This window comes from Melospiza georgiana, chromosome 7 (assembly GCF_028018845.1).
Source record: "Melospiza georgiana isolate bMelGeo1 chromosome 7, bMelGeo1.pri, whole genome shotgun sequence".
In the NCBI taxonomy this organism is placed as follows: Eukaryota; Metazoa; Chordata; class Aves; order Passeriformes; family Passerellidae; genus Melospiza; species Melospiza georgiana.
Window position 1 is genome coordinate 14,042,138 of NC_080436.1, and position 12,748 is coordinate 14,054,885.

Genomic DNA, 12,748 nt, shown 5'->3' on the forward strand with positions numbered 1-12,748 from the left:
ATAAGAAGTCTGCCTAATGATTTTAATTAATAATGGGTTATATTCTTGTGTAATAAATTGGGTCACAAATGGTACATGTTCATTACATTGTAGAAGATTTGGGCACCATGACTACAGAAGTATTGTCTCAATTCTGTGATATGAAGTAAGATACTTGTACAAAGGATGACCCCAAAGTTGGAGGATTTTTATACTGAATCTGTATTTGTATAGCTCCCTTTTTCAGTTTTGTCTTCTAGGTTTTTTAACGTTATCTCTCTCTTCTCTTAGTCCACAAGCAGTCCTTTCTGGACTTTAAGAGTAGCAGGCTGTATTTGTGCATTAAATCAGGTAACTCCACCTAGATGGGTTTTGTTCTTGTTTTCAGCCAGAGTGTTGTTTCAAGCAGATTTATTTTTTTTTAGCATACCTTTCAACAACCACTATAAGGTAAGTTTCCTGGTGCAGGGCCATGTTCAGTCCTCACACAGCTTTCCTGTGCAGCCATGGGTGAGGCACTTTCTGAGCTGGGACTCTCTCCTTGTTAAACCGAGGTGCAGCACTCCTAGTGCAGAGCCCTGGGGACACTTTCCTTTTCCTTTTGAGGAATTTGGATTCTACATAGTGGAGCTTTCCTTCAGTCTTTTCTGAGATAAACCAAATCTATGCTTGGCATTATTCCATATTAAACCTTAAGTTACCTTGGTAATTTCTGAATCACAATGCTCACATATTTTCTGTTATGATCACTGAACTTCTAAAGCACTCTGATGATTGATCAAACCTTGGGGATGTGATACCTTTTAGTTTCTTCTGTAATTAATGTTTTAGTACTTTGCTTTAATTCCCTGTATGCTGTGTAACAACACTAAAACTATACTACTTGCATTTACTGTTTTTTCTAACTTGATGTGTTTTTGCCTGTTGATCATCCCTTCTTTCAAATACTGTCAGACATGTCATTGTATCAACCATAATCTCAACTGCCAAACTCCTGAGTTAGTAGTTAAATCATCATTTAAATGTGCCACTTTTGTTATTTACATTGCTTCCCAGATAAGTTTCATGTTGATCTTGAAACCACACTTCAAAGCACTCAATACTTTTGCTCGCTTTTTCCTTAGGCTAGGATTATCTTGGGCAGATGACTTTTTGATGTGACGAGACCAGAGTAATGTCCACATGCAAAGCCAGTCCTGGAGTGTGGTCCCTGCTTTGCACGGCTGCCTGTTAACATGCAGTTCTTCTTTACACCGCTGTAAGTGTAGTTAAGCTCCCATACATCTCCAAATGGCAGGGGAATACTTGTTTATAAGATTTGGTGTTTAAGGGAGATTGTCTTGCTTTGTATTAGTAAATGACATGGTGGTTTTTGCATGGAGATTTTTGTTTAAATTAAGCCTGGCATATTAATAGCAGAAAGTAAATTGTCATCTATAATGTCATCTAGCCCCATGGAAAAAAGTTCAAACTGTTGTAAATTATTCTTGATAGCAGAAAGGAGAGTAGGGCAGGGGCTGAAGTAGAATTTTGCACACTCCCTAAAACAGAACTCTGAAGCAGAAATTGGAATTGCTACACTTTTTGTGGAGCTTTTTTTTTTGTCCAGTGGTGTGAGAGAAAGGATTGTAAATAGTTTCTACTACAGATCATCTTGCACTGCAAAACTTGGAAGCAGATCTGTGTCTTTTAGATGTCAATTTTTTCATCTGTCTTTAGTTCCCACATGAGATTAATGAGACACTAGGACTGAATCCACTGTAGAGAAGTGGAACAACATTTAGAAAGTTAATTAATTTAAAAGTCATGGTGCACAAACTAGAGATTGTCACACAGTTGCAGCATTTGTACACTATATCTTTAAAGCTGGAAAAGTTTGCACACTGGACTATGACTCAGTACTGAGTTTTCATGTTTTAGAGTTACAGTCATAAAAAAGAAAAGGGCTTTTTTGCTAGATTTTGTTCAGTCAGTGTGTTTGCTTTAACATCAACCCTCTGAGTTGGCTGTGCATCTTTGAAAGTCAAAAGGGAAGAAGCGACTTCTCTGTCTAAAGCAGCTCTCACAGACCCTCATTTACTTGTGCCTGGAAAGACAGGGCTGTTGGTTTTAAAATGGAGACTGTAATGTTCATAAGCTCATTTAGCTTATGAACTCTTGGTTTTCCCCTCACCAAGTACCAAGTCCAGACAGAGGACAGCAATCAGCTAGTGCTACCAGCTAGTGGAAGTTCCCTGTTCTTTTGTTGCTGGCATTTTGGGGTGGCCCAAGTCCTTTTGGAATATAAAGCTGCTAGATCAGTCAGTGGCACAGTGCCTCTGGGTTACTGAGGGCAGTTTTCTTTACAGGCAGGTGCTGCAGGAAAGTAACACAAACAGCACTGTGACTAAGTCATCACTGCACTGGGGATTTTCACAGTTTAACTGTGGGCACCTCAGTCTTGTGATCTGGGGCTGAAGGCTCCTGCAGGGTCAGGGGGACACCCACAGCTCCCCGACAGCCCAGGCCCTGAGGCTGCTGCCTTAGGCACTCAAGCTGGATGCCTGAAGCTAAACAGTGAGAGAGCAGCCTCTGTAGCGCAGGGTCCAGTTCAACCACAGAGCAGGAGTCCACCCCAGCTGCTACCAGAGGTACCTCTTTGGCTGTCCCTTTAGTGCTGAGTGCATACCAGCACTCTGAATGCATGGTGGGACTCCTCAAAAAGATGAGCATTAACCCAGCTTCAATATCCTGGAACTGCAAGCCATGATCAGGAACTCTTCCAACCAACCACTTTTTTTGTTTGTTTGTTTAGAATTTTTTTGAGATTTACTGATGTCACTGAGTGTTGTCCCTGTATCTTTCCCCTCCTTTTTGGATGCTCTCTCAGGGCCAGGAGTGCTGTGGCCTCAAACAGTTCTATAAATAAGTACAGAAAATTTTTTTTCTTCATATGCTTTTCCACCAACTGATGAATTAAGAGCTTGTGCAAAAAGAAACAGAGAGAGGACCAAAGATACCAAGCCTCATCTTGCTCACACAGAATCTGCTGCTTTGCAGACTGCCCTTCTCTAGAGTCCTGGGAAACACAGTGAGGAAGAGGATGAGGTTGCTCACCCTGTGTGTTGCTCAAGCAAGAATGGGTGCCAAAGTCAGAGTCAGAATCCCAGGACCTGATATATATGGTGTATTGTTAGCTGTGTTTGTTTTGGGAGCTTTTGGTAATTTTTCTTCTAGGTTTTTGTCTCTCTATTTAATTATCCTTTTCATTACTGATTTCCTGACTTAATCTGAATGTGCATAAATCTCCACTACAGATTTATCATCTCTATAGAAAGAGCTTTCAGGGTGGTTGTGCCGCTTCCCAGAAAAGGGACACCGTTGGAAAATGAAGCTTTCAGATTCAACAATAAGCCCACTATTATGCTGATTTTTGCCAAGCTTTCCCTCACTTTTTTCCCAGTTACTACAAGAGTGAGCTCAAGGCTTTTTTTTGTTTGTTTTTGAACTTCAGTCATTCTTAAGTGTTTATCACCCTGCTCAAGTCCACTCACTCTGACACATCAGACACAAGATGCAGCTGTGTTGCTTCTGGAATCAGAAAATGCTGAGGTTCTTTTTTTCAGCTGCATGTTTCTGTGAAGGTTTTGACCAGCCTCTTTGTCAATCTTGAAAAAGAAAATGTAAAAATAAAAATATTTCTTAGAATATTGCATTCTGACTGTCACAGTCCTTTGGGGACTTTGTGAGATCTCAGAAAAGCAATTGAAATTAACTTTGATATAAATAGTCTCATTGCAAGACAGATTTTTTTTTTTAATATAGTATATAGTCTGCATGCTCATAAGCATTTAATCAAATTCAGATCTTGTCTGAGCAAACATAATGGCCATTGACTTATGTGTGGGTTGTGAATTATCCTTTCTGAATTTGACCTGCTTTGAGAACTAAAAAAGATGCTGTCCTTTTTTTTTTTTTTTTTTTTTGCTTGGGACTGCACAGGCGAGTGGAGAAGCTTTTCTATTTCTAAATTTTTTTCTGGATGTTGATTACAACTTTCTTCTGATAACATGTAGGAAGCCAGCCTCTCTAGGGTTTTGGTTCACTGTGGCTGTCAGAATTTTTTATAGTTATAATGAATTTTCTTTTTCTTCTTTCCATGCTTTCACTCTTTATATAATGCTTTTTGGGATTCCACCCCAGGTCCCTTGAAAGGATCCTCTGTCTTTTCTTTGCTTGGCTGCTTTCTCATAAGCCAAGCATGTACACACCTATCTCCAGAAGATGTATTCCGGTTAATCACTTCTCTCTTTGAACTTCTTCATGCTAACATTCCAGTTTTTAAACTGCTGTTAACAAAAGCCAGGATAAAATGTTATTATCACTCCTTCTTCTGGCTTAAAAGACCCTTGTAATACTTATGCCCTAGATTAGCAACTGCTGCACAACTTGTAATTTGCTGTTTTCTATATCTTCACCCTCAGATCTGTTGCCAGACCACTGTGACTGTACTACTTAATTTACAAATTTTTGTGTTGAATCAATTTTCCCTTGTTGTGAGCCAGAAACAGTTTTGAGCCAGGAGAATTTCAATTGATTTATTTTGTTGCCAATTAACAAACTCCTAATCACTCATTCTGGTATTGAAACCAACAAACTAATACATATTTAGAGAAACACACCTCAGCTCCCTTCCAGACATCCCTGCTCCACGGTCTCCTGTTGCTGCTGCACGTGGCACACAGTCCCTTTGGGGACACAACAGACCTCACCAAATAGCAGGAGATGAGGCTTTGCAGTCAGTGCATTGGGCAGGACTCAGAAAACCTGCACTTTATTTCTGCAGCTGAGAGGTTCTCTGCACCATTTCTTTCTTTGCTACTGTCTCTTTTCTGTAGCCAGGAAAACCAGCAGTGAGCTGCTTGGGGCAGTACCTTGAAGCTGATTGCCAAGAAGCAGTCCAAGAGGATGTGGTGTTACTGATGCAAAGGAAGCGCTGGAGTCTGTCAGTCCTGTGCGAGCAGTAGGTGTGTGAAGGAGATGAGATCAAATATATCCCTGTGGAATTGTCCTATTACCTTTGCTTTCAGTTGGCTCCTCTTCCATCCCTAACCCCAAGGCTAATCAAGTAGAACCAGATATTGAACCCATATCATACGTGAGGGGGGTTTTTCCCCTTCAAAAACAGTGACTTTACTAAGGCTGTGTTGGGACATCCCTCTGGATTACTGCAGCTCATTATCTGATGTTAGAGTATTACATGTCGCTTCTTGAGGTCCTTTTCATGACAGGTCACCAGCTGCTGGAGCTTTAATAGCAACTGGATCTTAGTTAAAAATCTTTAAAGAATGAGGGCTGTGATGTGGTATTTTTAACCCAGGTCATTTCAGTGGTCTGCACTGCAGATAGGTTTCAAAAACTGAATAGAATAATAGATTATAGTGCCAGGATGGAGTCAGGGAGGCTGCAAGTGAGCAAGAAATCATTCAGGCACCTTTCCTGCCAAAGTTACTGCATTGTACAGTTACACCTGGAGTATCTGTTAATCTTTGTCATATACACTGAGGGCTGGATATTCCTTTCTTTCTTTGCAGATGGCAAACTGAGGCTGAGAGAAATTAAATTAGTTGTCTGGGATCACAGCAGAAATATGACCATGGTTGTACAGGAAATAAAATGACCTAAGGATTTAATGCAAAATCCAAAGTTGCTGCTTTGAGCAGGTCATCTCACTTCTAATAAAGCCCAAATGTTTTAGCTGGGATGCTTAATTGTTGCTGCTTATCATTTTATCTTTATCAATTACTAACCTCTACACATAAAGTGAACCACTGCAACGTGTGTAAACCACAAGGTTCATACTGCTATTTGGCATAAACAGAAGATGACAATTAAACTCTGGGCAGCTGGTGTCCTCTTTTTGCAAGTGTAAGCTCAGCATACAGTCAAATATGCTGCAAGTCAATGCAGATTTGCACATTTGCTGCAAAAAATTAAAAAGCTGGTGGAGTAATGCTAAAATCCTTTCAATGCTGCTGTAGAATCTCTGTCACCTTGTCTGTAGATTGCATTCTAGCTATTGGCCCATTATTTCCTAGGAAAAAAAGGTTGGCAGATGTTGCATCAGTCTCTGTATGCAGAGCTCCCATTGCCTGAAGATTTGTTTGAGGCAGCCATTCATGACCCCCACAGCAAATCATACATTATCCCTTTTATGTTCCCATTTCAGCCTCTACTTTCAGTTGCTGTAGATGGAAATTTCCTTGTGCCAGCTTTTGCATGCACCTGAAAGCTTCCCAAAGCCGTTATTCCTCCTCTATTTGTTTACAGCTGCCTAGTATTTCATGGGGTTTTTTCCCCACTTGTGTTTAGAATCCAGAAAACTCCCCTTCAAAATTGTCCATATACACCATTTCTCACCAGAGCAGTGGATGAAAAAAAAACCCTTAGGAATTAATTTCAGTGTACACTGAGTATATAACTTTATAGGAAAATACATTAAAAAGTAGACCACTTAACTTTTGTTTAACTTCTCTAAATAGATTTCCACTTCATCTTAAATAATTAACTTTAAGTCACTACTTTTTCAAAAGCCAGAAGTAAAGATCTGGAATGAAGTTTCAGTTTAGGTTTTTCTTCCTGCCACGCTGTCACACAAAAACCCTAAGCTATTTCTGGCTGTTCTTATTTTTAGATTATTCTTCATATACCATTTACCATCATTGAAATTAATGAGAAAATAAAAGGAGTGACCTTTGGCTAGACACATACAGTTTATGTATGAGCTAAACAGCAGGATCCTTTTTCATTCTTCTTTTTCCCACATTCTCTTTCTCCCTGCTCTCCTTCATCCAAATATAATTTGTAAAGCCTTTAGAGCTTTTCATCTTGTGTGTTGCCACTGTGCTCCTTCAGATGAATCTCAGGTCCCTGATTCACATCTATTCTCTTGTGCTGAAAGGTCAGTGGCACCCTTATTTTATGAATATAATCTACCATTCTCCTGAACTTCAGAATAATTTCCAAAACTCCCAGGCAAAATTCATACAGCTCGGTGCAGACAAATGTTGGCATTACTGTAAAGAGCACTCTCCTCACACAAATACAAGCCTGAACATTACAAGTTACGTTGTTTAAAATAAACAAGCATTTACTGAAGATCTGAATATTTTTAAAGACATGATTCCAATTGACAAAAGACATAATTTTCAACCTGTGGCCTCACCATAACATTGACTATGTAATTCATGCCCAGCTTTCTGCAGCAGGTGGACAAGTGCATTTGACAGATCCTCACTCCACGAAGGCCCTGTGCCTGAGCAGAGTAGAAAGTGCCCAGTGAGGTTTCCTGGGGCACCGTGGTCACAGTGAGCCTTGCACTGTCCCACCGCAGAGATTCCTGCCAGGAGGAAACACTGCCAGCTCTGCCTGGTTTGCAGGGTGTGTTGGAAATGTTCTCATTATAAATTGCACCTTGAATGATTTTCAGTGCAGCAGTTTCAGAATCCTTGGTTGAAAGCAGTAAGGCTCAAGTGTTGCCTGCAACCTGTGAGGGTGAAAGTTCATTTCCTGGCTGAGGGGAGGGAATCAAATAGAGGTGTGGTATGACCAAGCAGGTCCCATTTGTGCCAGCTGGAAAAGAGGTATGCAACCATTCTGTGAGGGAACACCATGACTTTCCAGTACTTGTGGCAATCATTACTAACAAAAATGAGAACTGGTATGTGCTTGGGTTAAGGGAAATGCTTATGACACTGTAAGACACCAATGCTGATAGTATATCTGGTTTGTAGTTACTTATGGAATTTTGGGCGCTTGTTGGTTGGTTGGTTGGTCGGTCTTTTGTTCCAAGTGTATGGTTGTACCTGTGCATTCTAGTGTTTAAATTTAAAAGGATAGTTATTGCTTCTTCATCTTTGTTTTAATAATCCTAACTGCATTTAATTTGCACCCTTTAGGTGGTACACTGATTGCTGGTAAATGTTTATATTCTCATTGTTTGCCATGAGTATTCATACAGATTTACAGGATCACAGAATGGGTAAGGTTACAAGAGATGACTGTGGGTCATCTGGGCCAACCTCCCTGCTCAAGCAGGGCTATCCCAGAGCACAAGGCACAGGATTGTGTTCAGATGGTTCTTGAGTATCGAGAGAGAGAGAGATTCTACAGCCTCTGGGCAATTGGTTCCCATGCATGGTCACAGCACAGTAAGGTTGTTCTCTGTCAGGTTCAGGTGGAACTTCTGTGCATCAGTTTCTGCTCGGTGCCTCTTGTGCTCAGCATCACCGAGAAGAGCCTGATCCATCCTCATAGCACACACCCGCTCCTCCTTTAAATATTTATACACATTAATGAAGAGGGACCCCCCCTCGGTCATCTCTTCTCGAGGCTGAAATTCATCTGCTGGCCGTGACCGATGTCGCCTGTTTACTTTCACTTATGGAGAAGTTCGTGACTAGTTCCTTACACGAGGCCCAGCGCTGTCCTCGCGCGCCGTGGGTGTTTTATTTGTGCGCGGCAAGCGGGGCACACGTAGATCATGCGCCCCGCGCCTGGGGGCCGCTCCCCGCCCCTCACAGCTCCCCCGGCCCGGCTCGCAGAGCGCCCAGGTCGCGGAGGCGCCGCCTCGGGCGGCCTCGCCCCGGGCCCGTCCCGCCGCTCCCGCCCGGCGGCGCCCGGCCCCGAGCCCAGCCCGGGGCGGGCCGGGGGCGGTGCTGGCGCGCGGGGCGGGGCGCGAGGCGTGTCCGCGGGAGGGCGGCGGTGCCACGGCCGCCACCGGCCCCAGCCCCTCCTCGGCCTCCGCCGCGGCCGCACCAGGTAAGGCGCCGCCGTCGCCTCCCCTCAGCAGCACCTGCGCGGGGCGGCGGGGGGCCGGGGCCCGCCGGGAGTTCCGTGCCGAGGGGTGCCGGGGAGGGAGGGGTGCGGCTGCCGCGGTGCCCCACCCGTTGCTCTGTCGCCTCGGATCCCGGGGCCGAGCCCCGGCTGCGGGTGGGCCCCTCCTGGCGGCACGGGGACCGCAACCAGGCCGGCCCCGTTCCCCGGACCCCGCCTGGCGTGCGCCGGGACCCCCTCCGCCAGCGCCCGGGAGCCGCTCGCTCCCCCTCGGCCGCCGCTCCGCCAGCCATCGGCGCCTCCGGAGCCGAAGCGGGGCTGGGCTGGGCTCTTCAAGGCTATTCGGTAACAGCCTCGGCCATAAATGATTAACTGCGAGCCGGCTGTCGCCGAGCGTGGCCGCCCGTGCCCGGCGCGCTGAGCCGCGGAGCGGTCGGTCCCGAACCGCCGCCGGGGGCTCCGGCGGGGCTGGGAACGCCGCTGCCGGCGCTGCCACACCGCAAGGTAGGCACGGAGCTTGCTGTGCCTCAGCTCCTGTTTCGGCGTGAATCCACCCATTTGGCGTTCTTTTTTATCTCTGCCAAGGTAAAAGACCGCCAGGATGATAGGGGAGTTTTTGTAACTGATTTTGTGTTTGGTTTAGGGTTTGGTGGGTTTTTTGAGTCTTTGTTGTCTTTTTTACTATGCATAAAAAAATTAGTAGGTACGGAATTCGTTGATAAGCAGTGGCAGCTGGCAGTACTCTTATTCTCTATCAGAATGCAATGCCTCCTTTGTTGAGCTGTAAATTAATAGTGCAAGCTCCTTCCCCACCCTCAGCCTCATCACTTGGAGATGTGGATCGCTTGTACTACCAGATTTGTTTTCTTTAGGAAAACTAAGAGGCACCACAGAAAATCCATCTGTTTCATTCCAGGTCACATTCCACTGGATTGATTTGGTTGATTTCAGCTTGAAAATGTGCTTCAAGGCAACTAATGATCTTCTGTGGGAATTTTTTTTCTTTTGTTAACCTTTTAATTTGAATTACCAGTGTACACAAGAGGCATTTTCCTTCTGTTTCCGTGAGCTCTTGATGCAGTTATAAAGGATTTTCCAAAACATGCTGATTTGAGAAGGTAAACTAAAAACTTCTAGCACAGAAAGTGGAAAACACTGCTGCATGTAGAATGTCAGGTTAACTAGGAATGTATTTGCACTGTCCATGAAAGAAATCCCGGATGGCAACCTGTTGAATGCCACTAACTAGAGTCTTCAAGCTGCTGTGAGCAGGACACCGTGCCCTTGCCACAATTGTTTCTGTGAATGCAGTCAAACCGTGCAAATGCAGAATGATTTCCAGGTCAGAACAGGTTGATGAATTTAGTGAGGCACCATCACAAGCTGCTGGAGCCAAACACTGGTGCTAGGCTGAGTGTTCTCCCTCTAATTGTGCTAGGGCAAGTGGAAGGAGTTTGGCCCTTTGAGAGCAGCAGGATCTGTTAAATGTAATGAGACACTAATCAAGATAAGGCTTGTACTGTGTCAGATGCTGTATAACTGTGTAAGGAGGTAAGGTCACAACTATGGGAAATTCACTGCATAAAAAAGTGCTATGATTAAGATGAATTAAACTAAGTACCCTTCAAAATGTCCTCAGGGTTATCCTTAAGTGAAGGGTCTGTTTCCACAGTCCTTATGCCCAGGCAGATGCCGGAGAAGAAATGTGCTTGAGCATTATTGTTTTGTCTGACATACAGTAATGAGCCTACAAACTGAGCACAAGCATCTTTCTGTGTTGGGAAAGGTTTGGTTCTGAATGTAGACTGGTTATTCTTATCTAGTCCTTCTTGCTCAAAGGAACGGAAATGAGGATGTGTCAGGACACCTTCCTGCTGTTTCCCAAATTTTAAGGAAATGCTTGTCTGGAACTGAAATTGATTCAGGCCTGTTTTTAAGAGAAAGTACAAAGTTTCTAGTGGCCTATAATGTGTTTCATATTTTCTTCATGTTTTTCTCTAGCAATCATGGAAGTACCAAACGTGTGCCTGTCAGCAGTTGTACACAGCCTGTGTTTTGCATTAATTCTCACAAGCTGTTACATTTGTGTACTTTTTGACCCACACACATGGCCTCTCTTGTCATTCTAAGGGACTGTGTTTCCTGGTGTGTTTTCAGAGACCTGGTTTTAGACTTCTTTAGCTGTTAATAACGTTAGTCTTGCAGAATAGGAAAAAAACCCACCTCAGTCATGTTCTCAAAACAATCTGCTGTGGTGCTTTACAAACCTAAAGGAAAGGTCAAACTCCACTTTTCACTGTGCACTGGAGGATAAAAGTAAAGCTGTGTAGTGACTTGGAGCAGAACACCAAAGGGCAGTGAGACTTTGCACGAAGATCTAGGGAAGAAAAATAACAGTTAACTGCTAATTGTAGTTGATTTGTAGCTATTATCAAGGATTTTATTGTCCATGTTGCTCTTGAGAAATATGGCTCCTGTCTGGTGCTACTCTTTACTCTGTGTTTTTCTGCACTGTTCTAATGCTTCAGTTTTTCTGTTCCTCCTGCCTTCCTTCCTTGGATGTGTCACCAGCTTTCTCACAGTTTTTTTCTTCTAGTATAAGAGGAAACAGTAGTGAAGTACCTTTATTTTAGACTGGAAAGCTTCTCCTATTAAAAGTTGTTTGAAAGCAGTGTTCCATATCATTAAATCAAAGAATTTGGATACTGAACTGCGATTAACAAGGGGCTGTGCACGTCACACCTCTATGCCCTTTGGGTTTCTGAGCACCTTGAGCTTCAAGATGTGTGGCATTGTTTAGCTTCTACTTTGCATTGGCAAGAGTCTCTTTACAGTCCTCAGAATGGTAAGCTCTTGTTTTGGGGAGCATGAGTTGAGGGGGTGTAGTTACCTTGGGGGTATATTTGTCATGGCAGGACTTTTACTTCCCATGTATATATGGGAGTGCCATTGTTGCTGCTTCCTACAGCAAAAGTTTGGCCCTTGTGCAATCTTGTGACATGCCAAGGACCAGCTCATTGCCTGATGTAATTTGATAAGGTGGTCAGAAGAGCTAAATGTAACTGGCACCTTGACCAATGGTGTGTGCAAAATAGATTGTTAGCCTTCGGTGCCATTGTGGGAGCACAGGGAATATAAATTTTGGGATATGGCAAGGAGCTGGAGAGTGAAAACTGACACTTTTTGACTGTTTACTTTCATGGTATGTGGGTGGAACATACAGGGAAGAGGGCAAGTCTGTCAGCTGTAACTCTCATTTTCCAGTGGAGGTGCAGTAAGTCCCTAGTTCTGGGTATGGGTTAGAAGAAATGTGTTTCAGGTTATTAGCTTCCACTGTCATTCCTGTTGAAAGTTTGTGCATGTGAAGCTTGTTTAGAAACTGTAATGGAGTCATGTGTGCAAGTCCCTTTTTGAATGTGTGCACCTTTGTGTGTAAAGTCTGGGAACTGAAGTGTCATTGGGGTAGGCAGAGAAGTAAAACTTTTTTTTCTTCTGGGAAGTTGTCAGCAGATGTAGTTAACTTTTTTTGTCAAGGACTTCAGAAACAGACTTCAAAATTAGTCTAATGCTGGTTTCTCAGTATAAAAGAAGTCTTTTTCTTGAATTGGCCATCTTATACTTCATGGGCAATGCCAAATTTGCTCAATTACTAAAGTGATTATTAAGCAACAGTGACAATGGTTTCACTTATTATCCCAGTACAATTACACTTTTACTAGATGTACCAGAAAAAGCTCCTGATGATTTTCTGTTTATACAATAGTGCTGCAGCCCCTAATTAGGATTTGGGAATAAAGTCAAAACTCTGCAAGTGTTTTAAGCTTCTCTTGTAAAACAACAATAATATAGAATGCCAGCCCATCTTTTTATAATACAAAAGAGACCAAAAATATGCTCTGCATGTACATAGTAGGAAAGGATTGTGGCATAACATTTTCAAAGCTTGTTCTTTTCT

At 43.3% G+C, this 12,748-nt stretch overlaps 1 protein-coding gene across 4 annotated transcripts in view; it reads left to right on the forward strand.

Annotated features, from left to right (window-relative positions):
• The window catches only part of SPATS2L (spermatogenesis associated serine rich 2 like), a 128,288-nt gene that overhangs the window by 44,087 nt on the left and 71,453 nt on the right, over positions 1-12,748 (forward strand). The window contains exon 1 of one of the 4 annotated variants that reach the window (XM_058027884.1): positions 8,699-8,778. The exons of 1 other annotated variant lie outside the window; for it this stretch is intronic. The gene's annotated coding sequence lies outside the window, so the exon portion shown is untranslated. Of the gene's footprint in view, positions 1-8,698; positions 8,779-9,299; positions 9,379-12,748 lie in introns of those variants that run through there. 2 more of the 4 variants (XM_058027880.1, XM_058027883.1) reach the window with 2 other exon arrangements.